The sequence below is a fragment of the Mesoplodon mirus genome (genome assembly GCF_964341445.2).
Source record: "Mesoplodon mirus genome assembly, chromosome: 14".
Lineage (NCBI taxonomy): Eukaryota > Metazoa > Chordata > Mammalia > Artiodactyla > Ziphiidae > Mesoplodon > Mesoplodon mirus.
This window is the reverse complement of record NC_138990.1, coordinates 19,757,708-19,772,729: the sequence shown is the minus strand read 5'-3', so window position 1 is coordinate 19,772,729 and position 15,022 is coordinate 19,757,708. Positions and strand designations below refer to the sequence as shown.

Sequence of the window (15,022 nt, the reverse complement as noted above, 5' to 3'; positions counted from 1 at the left end):
CATGGATGGACCTAGAGATGGTCATACTGAGTGAAGTAAGTCAGACACAGAAAGACAAACATATGATATCATTTATATGTGGAATCTTAAAAAAAGGGTACAAATGAACTTATTTACAGGACAGAAGTAGTGTCATGGATGTAGAAAACAAACTTATGGTTACCAGGAGATAAGGGGGAGTGGATAAATTAGGAGATTGGGCTTGACATATACATATTACTATATATAAAATAGATAACTAATAAGGACCTACTTTATAGCACAGGGAACTCTTCTCAATACTCTGCAATGACCTCTATGGGCAAAGAATCTAAAAAAGAGTGGATATATGTATATGTATAACTGATTCACCTTGCCGTACACCTGAAACTAAGACAACATTGTAAATCAACTACATTCCAATAAAACTTTAAAAAAATAAAACAATAGTCTAAAAAAACCCCTCAGCTATGATATGAGATATGAAAAATTCGAAAACACACTGAGTTAACCTCTTCCCCCTATACGATCACCAAAGCTAAAACAACAAAGACAACGACAAAAACAGTTTGCTAGCATACTGTGTTGGCAGACGTGTGGAGAAACGTTTTCTCAAACATTCCTGGCAGGGGTGTTAACTGTTATACCCTGATGGGAGGTGGGTGGGCAAATCACAAATGCACACAAGCCTCGGACCCAGCAGTCCCACTTCTAGGAATTGAGCCAACAAATACGCTTGCTAGCACTTCTGCAAAATGACACAGGCATGGCTGTTTGTGATTCATTGCAACATTGGTTGTAATAGCAAAAGACTGCAAACAAGTTATTAGTCAGCAAAAGGTTAAAAAAGCAGCTCGTTAGATGCAGATTCGGAGCCAGGTACAGATGAGTGTACATCATTGGCATGTGTGATGATTAATTTTATGTGTCAACTGAACTGGACCATGGGATGCCCAGATAGCTGGTGTGTCTGTGAGGGTGTGTCTGGAAGAGATTAGCACCTGAATTGGTGAACTGAGCAAAGCAAATGGCCCTCCCCAGTGTGGACGGGTGCCATCCAATCCTCGGGGGGCCTAAATAGAGCAAAAAGGCAGAGGAAGGTTGAATTAACTCTGCCTGACAACTTGAGTGAGGATGTCGATCTTCTCTTGCCCTTGGCACTCCTGGTTCTTAGGCCTTCAAACTAGACAGGTGTCTACACCACTGCTCTCTAACTCTCAACCTTCTAACTACACCATCTGCTTTCCTTGGTCTACAGCTTGTAGACGGCAGATCCTGGGACTTCTCAAGCCTCCATGATGGCATAAGCCAATCCACACCTTATAATAAGTCTATTCCTAGATAGATACATATAGACAGATAGACACATATATAACCAAGAGGAGATTGATACAGCTATATCGATACCTACATATCTACATATGTATCAATCTCCTATTGGTTCTCCAGAAAGAGAACCCTAATACAGTGTCAAAGAGGTGGAAGAAACTATTAACTATCAACCTATTGGTGAGAAAGAGGGAAAGACTTCACTGAATAACCTTTTTAAAGCCTTTTAAACTGTGCGTTACCTATTCAAAAGCACGCAAGCTATGTGTTTTTATTCATTTATTCTCCCTAGAATGAGACCGTGTCATGAATCCCAGTCATGCACTAAGTACTGATGTGACTGTAGGCAAATCGTGTCCCTGCACTTACATTTCTTAGTCTGCAAAGTAAGGTAATAATAAACACTACCTCGTACACAGGGCATTTAGAACCAGGTCTCACATGTAGAAAGAGCTCTATTGGTTATTTGCCATCATCATTACTTATTCAATACCAGGTTCAAACCATTGCTAAATGTTCATTTGATCCCAATTTTAACAAACGACCACTGAGCTGAGGGTCAGAGTGAAACTCTGTACCTCCTGCAAAGCTTTCCATACATGCCAAGTCCATGGGGTTTGCACTTACAAAAGCTGCGATCTCCGTTTTCCTGATTCTACCCTGGGTTTGTATTCATTTGCTTAACATCCATTAAGAGCTTTAAAGTCTTACTCAGTAGAAACAGAAACCAACCCACATTAAACTAAACCAAGAAAACAATATGTCCCAGATAAAGCTCCATTTTTAAATCCTCTGTGATTCCTTTGGGGATATTCATTTCCCTGCAGAGTTGGGTAAAAACGTTCCTAGCTCCCTTCCACTGACTCATGCGAGAAACGTTCATGAAGCCCTCACAGGGTGTCGGACCCCTAACCAGGCCCAGGAGAGAGAGAGAAACACATAAAACCAGCCCCTACCTTTCAGAAGCTCTCACTGGGGATCAGAGTAAAGCAAGTGGATGGTGAAAATGCAATATGAGAAGAATGGCATATTATCCCATGTGCAGGTGAGATAAATAAGCAACAAAATAAATCCTGTTTTTAATCTAAAGTATGTCCATGAGCTACTGAATCTAGGAACCAAGAAACATGTTGTAACACGCACAACCGTCCAAGTTTAGAATTAGAAGACATTGTCGAAATGTCAGCACGCAGCTCTCCCCAAACTAGATACTCTGTAAGGTGAGGCTGTAAGTAAACTTCATATTGACACTAGTAATAGTTCCATTTGGTATGTTTACTCTCTTTCTATTTAAAGAACATTCCTCTAGCTTTTCTCTTTATCTTCCCAGTAGGATCATGTGGTGGAGTGGAAGGTCAGTCCTTACCTCTAAATTGTAGAGATAAACGGAGATAAAATCATAAAGACTGAGGTTTGCCCTCAGTTGTTCAAACGGTAAATAAAAAGTCAGCAAAAGCATTTGACTCCCACACACTCTGGGCAGACTTGCTGAGAGACATCAAATGAGGTCAAAGCCCTCAGAAATTAGGTTGGCAAAAGTTACTGTGAGAGAGGATGGGTTTGATAATGTAACCAAAAAAAGACAAGAAGCTGAACCCAAAGGGGCAGAATGGGAAGCCAGAAGGTTTCACAAAAAGTGTCCTTGAAGCAAATTAAGACAACAGAATACTCTTGGCCAGTTATCAGATTAGTACACTTCAGAAAAAAAAAAAAAGGTGAAAAACCCAATGCTGGTGAAAGTGTGAGAAAAGGGTGTCCATACAGTGCTGGAGGGAGTATACATGACTAGTACTTTCCTAGAAAAATTTAGTAACAGAAGCAAGAGCTTCAAATATGCTCGTGCCCTTTGACCTCTGGGATTTTATTCCAAGGAAATAATCAGGAAGAGATGCATAGGTTTCCCTATAGGAATGTTAGTTTGGGGAATGCTAATAATAGAAAAGAAAAAAATCAAATATACCAACATGATTTAATAAGTCATCTGTGTAATGTGATTAAAAAGCTTTTGTAGGAAGAAATACATTAGCATGGCAAAACACTCACAGCATATTGCTGAAAGGGAAAAGCAGGTGATAAAACATCATGTACAGTACAAGCATGTTTTATCAAAAATGTAAATGTGTTCAGAGAAAACCATACCCACCAAAATACTAACAGTATTTATCTCACAATGTTAGGTTTTATGTTTCACCTTTTTCATTTATCTCTATGTATTCTTTTTTAATTTTATTTTTGACCATGAGCATGTGCTGTCTGTGTATTTTTTTTTTACATCTTTATTGGAGTATAATTGCTATATTTTAGAAGTGGATCACAGCCACTCCGTGACCTCGCCTGTGGAGTTTCTCTCCTCAGCAAGTTAACAGTGCCCAAAAGGGTTTGTAGGTTAAAGATTAAAAACTGAATGTTGGGACTTCCCTGGCGGTGCAGTGGTTGGGAGTCCGCCTGCCAATGCAGGGGACACGGGTTCGAGCCCTGGTCCGGAAGGATCCCACATGCCGTGAAGCAACTAAGCCCACGTGCCACAACTACTGAGCCTGCGCTCTAGAGCCCGCGAGCCACAACTACTGAAGCCCACGAACTACAACTACTGAAGCCCACGCGCCTAGAGCCCATGTTCCACAACAAGAGAAGCCACCGCAATGAGAAGCCTGCTCAGCGCACCAAAGAGTAGCCCCCACTCGCCGCAACTAGAGAAAGCTTGTGCACAGCAACGAAGACCTAATGCAGCCAAAACTAATAAATAAATAAAATAAATTTAAAAAAACTGAATGTTGAGTAGAGACAGGCCAAAAGCATCTTTCAGAATTCATCACTACTAGTCAACACATGAATGGATAAAGAAGATGTGGCATATTTATACAATGGAATATTACTTAGCCATAAAAAAGAATGAAATAATGCCATTTGCAGCAACATGGATGGACCTAGAGATTATCGTACTATGTAAAGTCAGACAGAGAAAGACAAATATTATATGATATCACTTACATGTGGAATCTTAAAAAAAATGATACAAATGAACTTATTTACAAAACAGAAATATACTTACATAGAAAAAAACCTTATGGTTACCAAAGGGGAAAGGGGGGGGGGAGAGATAAACTGGGAATATGGGATTAACAGATACACACTACTATATATAAAATAGATAATCAACAAGGTCCTACTGTATAGCACAGAGAACTATACTGGATAACTTATAATAACCAATAATGGAAAAGAATCTTAAAAGGAATAGATATATGTGTATAACTGAACCACTTTGCTGTACACCTGAAACATTCTAAATCAACAATACTTCAATAAAAAATACTTTTTTATCATATGATATCACTTATATGTGTAATCTTAAAAAAGGTAACAAATGAACTTATTTACAAAGCAGAAATAGAGCCACAGATGTAGAAAACAAACTTATGGTTACTGGGGGGAAGGAGGGGAGAAGGATAAGTTGGGAGATTGGGATTGACATATACACACGACTATATATAAAATAGATAAGAAGAACCTACTGTATAGCACAGGGAACTCTACTCAACACTCTGTAATGACCCATATGGGAAAAGAATCTAAAAAAGAGTGGATACATGAATAACTGATTCACTCTGCTGTACACCTGAAACTAACACAACATTAAATCAACTATACTCCAATAAATTTTTTTTTTTTTTTTTTTTTGCGGTACGTGGGCCTCTCACTGTTGTGGCCTCTCCCGCTGCGGAGCACAGGCTCCGGACGCGCAGGCTCAGTGGCCATGGCTCACGGGCCCAGCCTCTCTGCAGCATGTGGGATCTTCCCGGACCAGGGCACGAACCCGTGTCCCCTGCATCGGCAGGCGGACTCTCAACCACTGCACCACCAGGGAAGCCCTCCAATAAAAATTTTTTTAAAAATAAAATGCACTAATTTATAAGTTAACTTTTAAATTTAAGTAACTGTGAAAAACTATTAGAAGTATAATAATATAAAGCAAATTGGAATAAATGTTGAAGAAACTCTAAAAAATACATTTTTAAATAAATAAATAAAAATAAAATAAAATTCATCACCACTATTAGGAACATCAAATTCATCTCGAGAAGTGTCCCTACTCCTTCCAGATGGTATGTCTCCTCCCTTTCCCCAACTATCCCACGTTTCCAGTGAGCACAGATTTCCCCCCGGCCCCCAGCACACACAATGGTGGCCTCCAGTCGCCTGTGGGTGGACATGTGATTCACCAAGCCAGCTAGTCACTCGCTGCACCTTTTGAAATGTCCTTCCCACCATCCAGCCCTTCACACCCTCACACCCACAGTGCAAAGTCACATTTGGCATAAGAGCAAGAGGAAGTCTGAAGTTGAATTGAATTGAATGCTTAACCTCATTTTTGTTTTCTTCCTTCCTTTCTTTAATATCTCAGATTCTGTCCCATTTTCTTATTCTTTCACACAACAACATTATTATAGGACATATAGAGGTCAAGGGTGTCCAATAAGAAATACAAGGCAATGTTGACCAAACCCTGAGAGCCTACAGTCTTCCTTGCAACTCCAGATATAACATTTTCAAAGCCACTGAAAAAGCATGCTGAAAACAGTGATGGCTGACCAGGACTCCCTGAGCTATACAGGCCTCTGCTCTGGGGGTGATGGCCAGTCCTAGTGTCTGAGTGATTCCCTAGGCCCAGCAAAGGGACCCAGTTTCCAGAGCCCAATAAAAATAAACAGCAACAACAACAACCATGCTCAAGCTTTTAAGGGTTCATTGTATCTATTGAGATGATCATATGGTTTTTCTCCTTCAATTTGTTAATGTGGTTTATCACGTTGATTGATTTGCGTATATTGAAGAATCCTTGCATCCCTGGGATAAATCCCACTTGATCATGGTGTGTGATCCTTTTAATGTGCTGTTGGATTCTGTTTGCTAGTATTTTGTTGAGGATTTTTGCATCTATGTTCATCAGTGATATTGGCCTGTAGTTTTCTTTTTCTGTGACATCTTTGTCTGGTTTTGGTATCAGGGTGATGGTGGCCTCGTAGAATGAGTTTGGGAGTGTTCCTCCCTCTGCTATATTTTGGAAGAGTTTGAGAAGGATAGGTGTTAGCTCTTCACTAAATGTTTGATAGAATTTGCCTCTGAAGCCATCTGGTCCTGGGCTTTTGTTTGTTGGAAGATTTTTAATCAGAGTCTCAATTTCAGTGCTTATGATTGGTCTGTTTATATTTTCTGTTTCTTCCTGGTTCAGTCTCAAAAGGTTGTGCTTTTCTAAAAATTTGTTCATTTCTTCCAGGTTGTCCATTTTACTGGCATATAGTTGCTTGTAGTAATCTCTCATGATCTTTTGTATTTCTGCAGTGTCAGTTGTTACTTCCCTTTTCATTTCTAATTCTATTGATTTGAGTCTTCTCCTTTTTTTTCTTGATGAGTCTGGCTAATGGTTTAAGCTTTCGACAAAATTCAACACCCATTTATGATAAAAAACCTCCAGAAAGTAGGCGTACAGGGAACTTACCTCAACATAATAAAGGCCTTATATGACAAACCCACAGCCAACATCATTCTCAGTGGTGAAAAACTGAAACCATTCCCTCTAAGATCAGGAACAAGACAAGGTGCCCACTCTCACCACTATTATTCAACATAATTTTGGAAGTTTTAGCCACAGCAATCAGAGAAGAAAAAGAAATAAAAGGAATCCAAATCGGAAAAGAAGAAATAAAGCTGTCACTGTTTGCAGATGACATGATACTATACATAGAGAATGCTAAAGATGCTACCAGAAAACTACTAGAGCTTATCAATGAATTTGGTAAAGTAGCAGGATACAAAATTAATGCACAGAAATCTCCTGCATTCCTATACACTAATGATGAAAAATCTGAAAGAGAAATTAAGGAAACACTCCCATTTATCACTGCAACAAAAAGAATAAAATACCTAGGAATAAACCTACCCAAGGAGACAAAATATAAGACACTGATGAAAGAAATTAAAGACGATACAAACAGATGGAGAGAAATACCATGTTCTTGGATTGGAAGAATCAACATTGTGAAAATGACTCTACTACCCAAAGCAATCTACAGATTCAATGCAATCCCCATCAAACTACCAATGGCATTTTTCACAGAGCTAGAACAAAAAATTTACAATTTGTATGGAAATACAGAAGACCCCGAATAGCCAAAGCAATCTTGAGGAAGAAAAATGGAGCTGGAGGAATCAGGCTCCTGGACTTCAGACTATACTACAAACCTACAGTAAACAAGACAGTATGGTACTGGCACAAAAACAGAAAGATAGATCAATGGAACAGGATAGAAAGCCCAGAGATAAACCCACGCACATATGGTCACCTTATTTTTGATAAAGGAGGCAAGAATATACAATGGAGAAAAGACAGCCTCCAGTAAGTGGTGCTGGAAAAACTGGAGAGCTACCTATAAAAGAATGAAATTAGAAAACTCCCTAACACCATACACAAAAATAAACTCAAAATGGATTAAAGACTTAAATGTAAGGCCAGACACCATCAAACTCTTAGAGGAAAACATAGGCAGAACACTCTATGACATAAATCACAGCAAAATATTTTTTGACCCACCTCCTAGAGAAATGGAAATAAAAACAAAAATAAATGGGACCTAATGAAACTTAAAAGCTTTTGCACAGCAAAGGAAAACACAAACAAGACGAAAAGACAATCCTCAGAATGGGAGAAAATATTTGCAATTGAAGGAACTGACGAAGGATTTATCTCCAAAATATACAAGCAGCTCATGCAGCTTCAATAGCAAAAAAACAAACAACCCAATCCAAAAATGGGCAGAAGAACTAAATAGACATTTCTCCAAAGAAGATATACAGATTGCCAACAAACACATGAAAGGATGCTCAACATCACTAATCATTAGAGAAATGCAAATCAAGAATACAATGAGGTATCACCTCACACCAATCAAAATGGCCATCATCAAAAAATCTAGAAACAATAAATGCTGGAGAGGGTGTGGAGAAAAAGGAACCCCCTTGCACTGTTGGTGGGAATGTAAATTGATACAGCCGCTATGGAGAACAGTATGGAGGTTCCTTAAAAAACTACAAATAGAACTACCATATGACCCAGCAATCCCACTACTGGACATATACCCTGAGAAAAACCATAATTCAGAAAGAGTCATGTACCACAATGTTCATTGCAGCTCTATTTACAATAGCCAGGACATGGAAGCAACCTAAGTGTCCATCTACAGATGAATGGATAAAGAAGATGTGGCACATATATACAATGGTATATTACTCAGCCATAAAAAGAAATGAAATTGAGTTATTTGTAGTGAGGTGGATGGACCTAGAGTCTGTCATACAGAGTGAAATAGGTCAGAAAGAGAAAAACAAATACCGTATGCTAACACATATATATGGAATCTAAAAAAAAAAAAGATTCTGAGGAACCTAGGGGCAGGACAGGAATAAAGACACAGATCTACTAGAGAATGGACTTGAGGACATGGGGAGGGGGAAGGGTAAGCTGGGACAAAGTGAGAAAGTGGCATGGACCTATACACACTACCAAATGTAAAATAGCTAGCTCGTGGGAAGCAGCTGCATAGCACAGGGAGATCAGCTCGGTGCTTTGTGACCACCTAGAGAGGTGGGATAGGGAGGGTGGGAGGGAGACACAAGAGTAAGGGGATATGGGGACATATGTATACGTATAGCTGATTCACTTTGTTATATAGCAGAAACTAACACATCATTGTAAAGCAATTATACTCCAATAAAGATGTTTAAAAAAAAAGATTCCATTGTAAGCTCTTATGGAAGGAAGCATGCACAAATCTTGCTAATACAATATATTATAATTTTAAATGCACTCGGTGATATCTGTTTGTAGCAATGCAATGCCTTCAGCCAAACACAGGCCCAGGTTATGCCCCTCTAGAACTGTAGAAGCATAAAGGAAAGTCATTAAATGTCTTAATTCTAACAACTAGTACAGCATTTTAAAAGAACTTTACAATACCCTTCAGTTAAACCTCGTGATTTACCAAAAGACACGTAACTATTGATGGCTTATAGGTAGTATGTAGTCATAAAATATATCTCCCACATATTTCATAGTTAATCTTCCATGGAATAAAACATATGTAATCATAGGTGAGCTTTTAATAGGGCTCACAGACACACTTAGGGTTAAATATGCCTACAGAGCCGCATAACTCCAAGAAATCCTTCAAATCTTGTCTCAACAAACAGCATGACACTGTCAATTTTATCAGATTCCATTTGCCCCTCTTAAATACTTCATCAGTGTATAAGTAAACAAAGGGAAAAGGAGGGGGAAAAATACAGAAATGAAAACCAAAGTGCAAAGCAATCATCTTACCGTCCCCTTTCCTTATGGTTGGAGGCTTTGGGAACGGCTGGCCCCAAGGGAGGTGGTAAGTCAGGGTCAGCCCGCAGGGTTTCTGTCCCTGGATGGAGCCCGCTGAGTTGACAGTGGTTATTAAAAACAAAAGTGCATTTAGAAGTCAGCCCTGGATGGAGTTGCTAATTGCGCTTTTCTTTCCCAAACAGCTTTCGGTCTGGTCTCTACATAGGAGAGGGATGCCTCACAGCTTGTCAGGAGACCCAACTGTGCAGAGGCTGAGAGAAAGGAGAAAGTGGGCTCCGGTGATGCCTCTTAGGGCTTTAATCCTCAGCTGTGACACATGTGGGGAACTAGAAACAGGAAACTCTGAGCCCGGCAGGCAGCCAGAAGCATTCAGAAAACGTGCCAAGCCCTTTCGAAATACCACACTCTCCACTGAGCATTCACTCCTAACAGTTCACAGGCTGTGTCTCTCTTCTCAAATGACTGAGCCATAAACGTGGGCAAGGCTGGCCCACAGACATCTCGTCTGTCACAGTTCCTGTCATCAGAATCTGGACCAGTCCTCAGGCCTGGGGTCTCCTATGCCCTCCCTCTTCTACGAACCTCCCAAGCCTCTTGTAATGACATCCACAGATGGGAGTTCCCAGCGATGCTGCAGGACCCTTCATTCAGGTCTTTGCATGTTTCAGACACAGGGCCTCTTCCTACTATGCCCACCGCCCCTGCCATGTGCCCTGGGAACACTGCAGGGATCTCTTCTCAGCATCCTGGAGGCGAGGAGACCCAAGGGTCACCCCTGGGCTCAAAATCCATCAGGGCAGGGAGGATTCGGGGAAATGTAGCCAGAGCTTCTGGCTTCCACTCGCGGCGGCCTGATCCATCCCCAAGAGACTGTGCTGCTGAATCCCTCTTCTGTTTCTCTCTCACGGCCCCTCCTGTGCCCGGCATCCAGATTCATGTTCTCAACACAGCACGGGCCCCGCCTATCAGAGCTGTACTCAAAAGTCTGCAGCGCAAGGACCAAAATGGCCAAAGCTCCTCTCCTGGCACCCAAGGCCCTCCCGCAGCTACCATCGCATACCTTTCCGCCTTGTCCCACTGCCCTTTAAAAGAACCCCCCGCGCCAACCTGGATGGGCCACCACTCTCTCCCGAAGACAACTTTCAAACCTGTGTTTGCGCGTGCTCTGCAGCCACCACCCTGCCCCGTCTCCCCTTCTCCTCTTTTTTTTTTTTTTTTTTTTTTTTGTGTGTGTGTGTGTACGCGGCCATGGCTCACCGGCCCAGTCGCTCCGCGGCATGTGGGATCTTCCCGGACCGCGGCACGAACCCGCGTCCCCTGCATCGGCAGGCGGACTCACAACCACTACGCCACCAGGGAAGCCCTCCCCTTCTCCTCTTGAACGTGATGTCACAACACACACAACACTCCCCCTCCTCTTCGTCCCCCTCCCCGCACTTCCGGTCTTCACCACAGTTCACTCATACATACCCCCTACTGCATCCTGGGGTGATGCTCCCTGCTCTGAATCCAAGTCTTCTCTCCATGATAATAACAGAGACAGCAAGGGTGGGCACTTATTATGTATCAGGCGTTCTTCCAGGAACTTTAAGTCCTTTAAGCCCATTTTACAGATAAGGCAATTAAGGCATGGAAAAGGTAAGTACTTTCCCCAAGATTCCCTCAGCCGGGCAGGGTGGAGCCCGGGTGGAGCCCAACCTGGCCTTGCTCTTTGAGTCTTTCCAGGGACCTGTGCTACTTATCAATATTTGTGAACAGGGAGTATGTACTCAGGGAGAGCGCAATTTCTTCACCCTTCTCGGTATCCTTTCCAGAGGGCCTCCCAGAATGTTTTCCCATGCTAAATGATTACAAGTAGCTGTGACTAATTGGTAGACTAATGAGCTTTAATTGCGAGATCAAATGTTTCCACCTGAGCGGTAGACAGGACTTCCAACATTAAGTATAAGCAGAATGGTCTTAAAGTTAAGGCCACATTCCTGTAGAGGTTTTGCTGACATTTTTAACCTACCTATCATGTGACTATTCAGGCCTAGGCCATCTGGTGCGTCAACAGACTGCTAAAGACATAACCTCACTGAGAAAGCTGAGATACCCGCTAAGGTCGGGGGCCGGGGGAACTTTCCACTCTTCCTCCAATGTGGAGTAGCAGAGGCCTCTGGAGCCTAATCCACCCCCAGCTCCAGGGGCAGCCTTGCTGATCTGAGCTGTTAGAACCTTAGAAACACACTAGCGCCTCCCACGTTGCTGGCCAGGTGCTACTAATGCTGGAAGGTGAATGATATTTCACTGAAGAGATGCTCCTGGCTTCCACTGAAGGCAAGACCCTCTCAATGCTCTTTGGAAGAACAACAACAAAAGATCAGGAAGACCCAGCTTTTGTCCCCAAGAAACTTACTACCCAGTTGACAGGGAGGCCATGGACAAGACACTAGCAGGTTTAACCCACCCTAGGTATTTGCCCTAAAATAGGAGTTTGTTTTCCCTAATCAGTTTATCTTTACCTGAACATTTAGTGGAGAGGAAAGATTTTGTTTCCAGGATTTTTCTGACCCTCTTTTCCACTCCAGACAACGTCTCCCTTCCTCTTTCCCTCTTCTCAACAAGGAGACACACACACACACACACACACACTCCTGCCTGGGTTTTGTCAGTTGCTTAGTCCCCCCACCGACAGAGTTCAGGGAAAACAAATAGTCAGACTTGGCAATAAAAATTCAGTACCAGAAGTTCATGGAAAATCTCCAAACTCCAAGATCCTTTACAAAGTCTGGAGCACAGCACTCACTGAGCCAAGCCCGTAGCTTTTACCATGGAAACTCTCAGAAGACGTCATTATGACGTGATTTTATCAGCGACGTGGTCTTTGCAGAACTCCGGAACATCTGTATTTATACTTAATAGGTCAGAAATAACTCATATATTTTTCCGTAATATTTTTATGGAAAAGTTTACACATTCAGAATGGATCTGCATTTAAGAATATCTTTAATGTGACTGTAACCCATTTCTCCATGTGTTTCCTTAATCCATGTGTTTCCTACACATCATAATCAATGAGAAAGAATGCAAAGCACATACGTGTGTGTGCATGTGTGTGCATGCATGTGCATATGTATGCATGTGTGTGCCTTCAGGCAAGCATGTCCATACCTGGAATCTGACCTTGCCTGTCCTGCCACATACTACGGGTCCTTAAGAAAGGGTGGTAAACCCTGCTTTACTAGGTCCAGCAATTTGGTAATTAATTTTGTAGTTAGACACTGACCTGGGCCCCAGGAGGCCTGGATGAAAGAGGCTGCTCTAACTTCATGGATGTGGCTTTGGGGAAACCACTTCGCCTCTCTGCACTTCAGTTTCTACATCTGGAAAGAAATACAGTATAATCTAAATCCTTGCTACACAAAGTGTGGCCACAGTCCAGAGACATCATCAAGGAATGCACTAGAAATGCAGACTCTCAGGCCCCACCCCAGAACGACTGAATCAGAATCAGCATTTTAATAAGAGTCCCCACGTGACTCGTGTGAGCGGTAAAGCTTGAGGAGCACTGATCTAAATGTTCTCTGAAGTGTGCCTCCCAGGCCACATTTTGTTAGTTTAACCCTTGTCCCTTTCAGCTGAAGGCTATACACAACGGCTGCTTTGTGACCTCTGTAGTTATGCCCCGGGAGGATCTGGCTGATTTCACTTCTGTTCCAGGCAATGACACATAAACAGATCATCTCCATGACTCTCCCAGACCACTAAGTCACACTCTGTCTTCCAGCTTCCTACCAAGCCTCTTAGGAGAATACTTAATACTTAACCCTTAATACTGCCTACCTCCAGACAGCTCCCACATCCATCACTGGGTCTGAGGGGTTGTGCAAGCACAGATTAGTGAACAGGAAAGATTCTAGATGAATTATTACAGCGATCGTCTTTAGCACTTAATGAAGCCATGATCACTAAGAGAAAGCACGAAGTGACTAAGAATGAACCAAGTCTGGTGAAGCTCATTTAATCTTGTATTTGATGGGGTTAGAGAGGTGGAGATTAGGCAGAATACTGCGAATTTAATGAATCAGGATTTCATGAAAGCATTTCAAACCTCTTTCTTGTGAGCAAGATGAAGAACACACATTTCAAACCTCTTTCTTGTGAGCAAGATGAAGAACACACATTACAAACCTCTTTCTTGTGAGCAAGATGAAGAACACACGTTTCAAACCTCTTTCTTGTGAGCAAGATGAAGAACACATTTTCCTAAACGCCCATACTCCATGACAAATGGGTTAATGTGAAGAGTGGTCACCAGTGGACAACCTCGGGTGCCATACTTGGTCCTTCCCAGGAAAGTGGCAGCTAGGATGGATGTGGACAAGTTTACGGTCACCCTCCGGCTGCAGCAAGTCAAGAGTAGAGGAGGTAAGGGTGGTTGGAAGGGATATATTCCCCCCCTCTGCCAAAAAAAGCAAATTCAGGATTAAAAAGCAAAACAGAAATCTGAAGCCAAAAAAATTACCAAGTGAGCATGGGCAAAAAAACCCCAAAGAGTGTGGAAGTGGTAATATTTCCAGGGGTCACAAGTGCAAGACAACAGAGGGCCACAAACCCAAGCCAGAGATTGGGAAGGGAATTGGGAGCTGCAGAGTGAGTTCTACAACATGAGGGCACAGCTCACCACGTGATGGGAGACCAGCACTTAAAATGGGCTTTGAATTCACGGAGTGAGCAAATCAGGATCCCAAAAGATCCCATGAGGATGGAGTCATGGCCAAATCTAACAATAGGAAATGTAACAGAGACAAATCTAAAGTCCTATTCTTACTTCCCAAACCTCATTTTGTAAGTACAGGACAAGGCACACAAAAAGCAAAAGCATGGGTGGAGGACAAAACCAAACAAATGTTAGGGTCTCAACTGACTAAGATGTCCTCTGTGAACCCTAAGTGTGATGGGAGACTGCGAATTCAGCTGCCCTGGTAGAAGCATAACTTCTCATACAAGGAGGGCTGTCACTCTCGAGATTGTCCTCCAGAGCAATGTTTTCCAAATGTTCTCCCACCATGGCACTCAGAGAAAATGAGAACAAGGGTTGCTCCTGGCCAGAGAAGACCAGCCAAGCCCTCCACCCTGCCCATAGGTCGAGGGGATTGATATCTGTACACCTGGAAGCCATCAGGCCGAGGGACCCTACCGTAGACCCTACCCCAGAGATGTTGAAACAGGAAACCAGGGCCAGTGGGGACAAATCCAAAACTAGAATTCAGATCTTCAAACTTCAACACCTTTCTTGGTTACTCTATTCACAGTGCCTCACTGTATATATCTGTGAACTTTGGG

At 42.2% G+C, this 15,022-nt stretch overlaps 1 protein-coding gene across 8 annotated transcripts in view; it reads right to left on the bottom strand.

Moving 5' to 3' along the window:
- Positions 1–12,305, bottom strand: part of IL1R1 (interleukin 1 receptor type 1) — a 100,534-nt gene extending 88,229 nt beyond the window's left edge. For 2 of the 8 annotated variants that reach the window (XR_014295873.1, XM_082642197.1), the window contains exon 1: positions 10,952–11,003. The gene's annotated coding sequence lies outside the window, so the exon portion shown is untranslated. Of the gene's footprint in view, positions 1–9,685; positions 10,885–10,951; positions 11,011–11,164; positions 12,172–12,198 lie in introns of those variants that run through there. The other 6 variants (XM_082642198.1, XM_082642201.1, XM_082642205.1 and 3 more) reach the window with 5 other exon arrangements.
- Between the last annotated feature and the right edge of the window lie 2,717 nt (positions 12,306–15,022).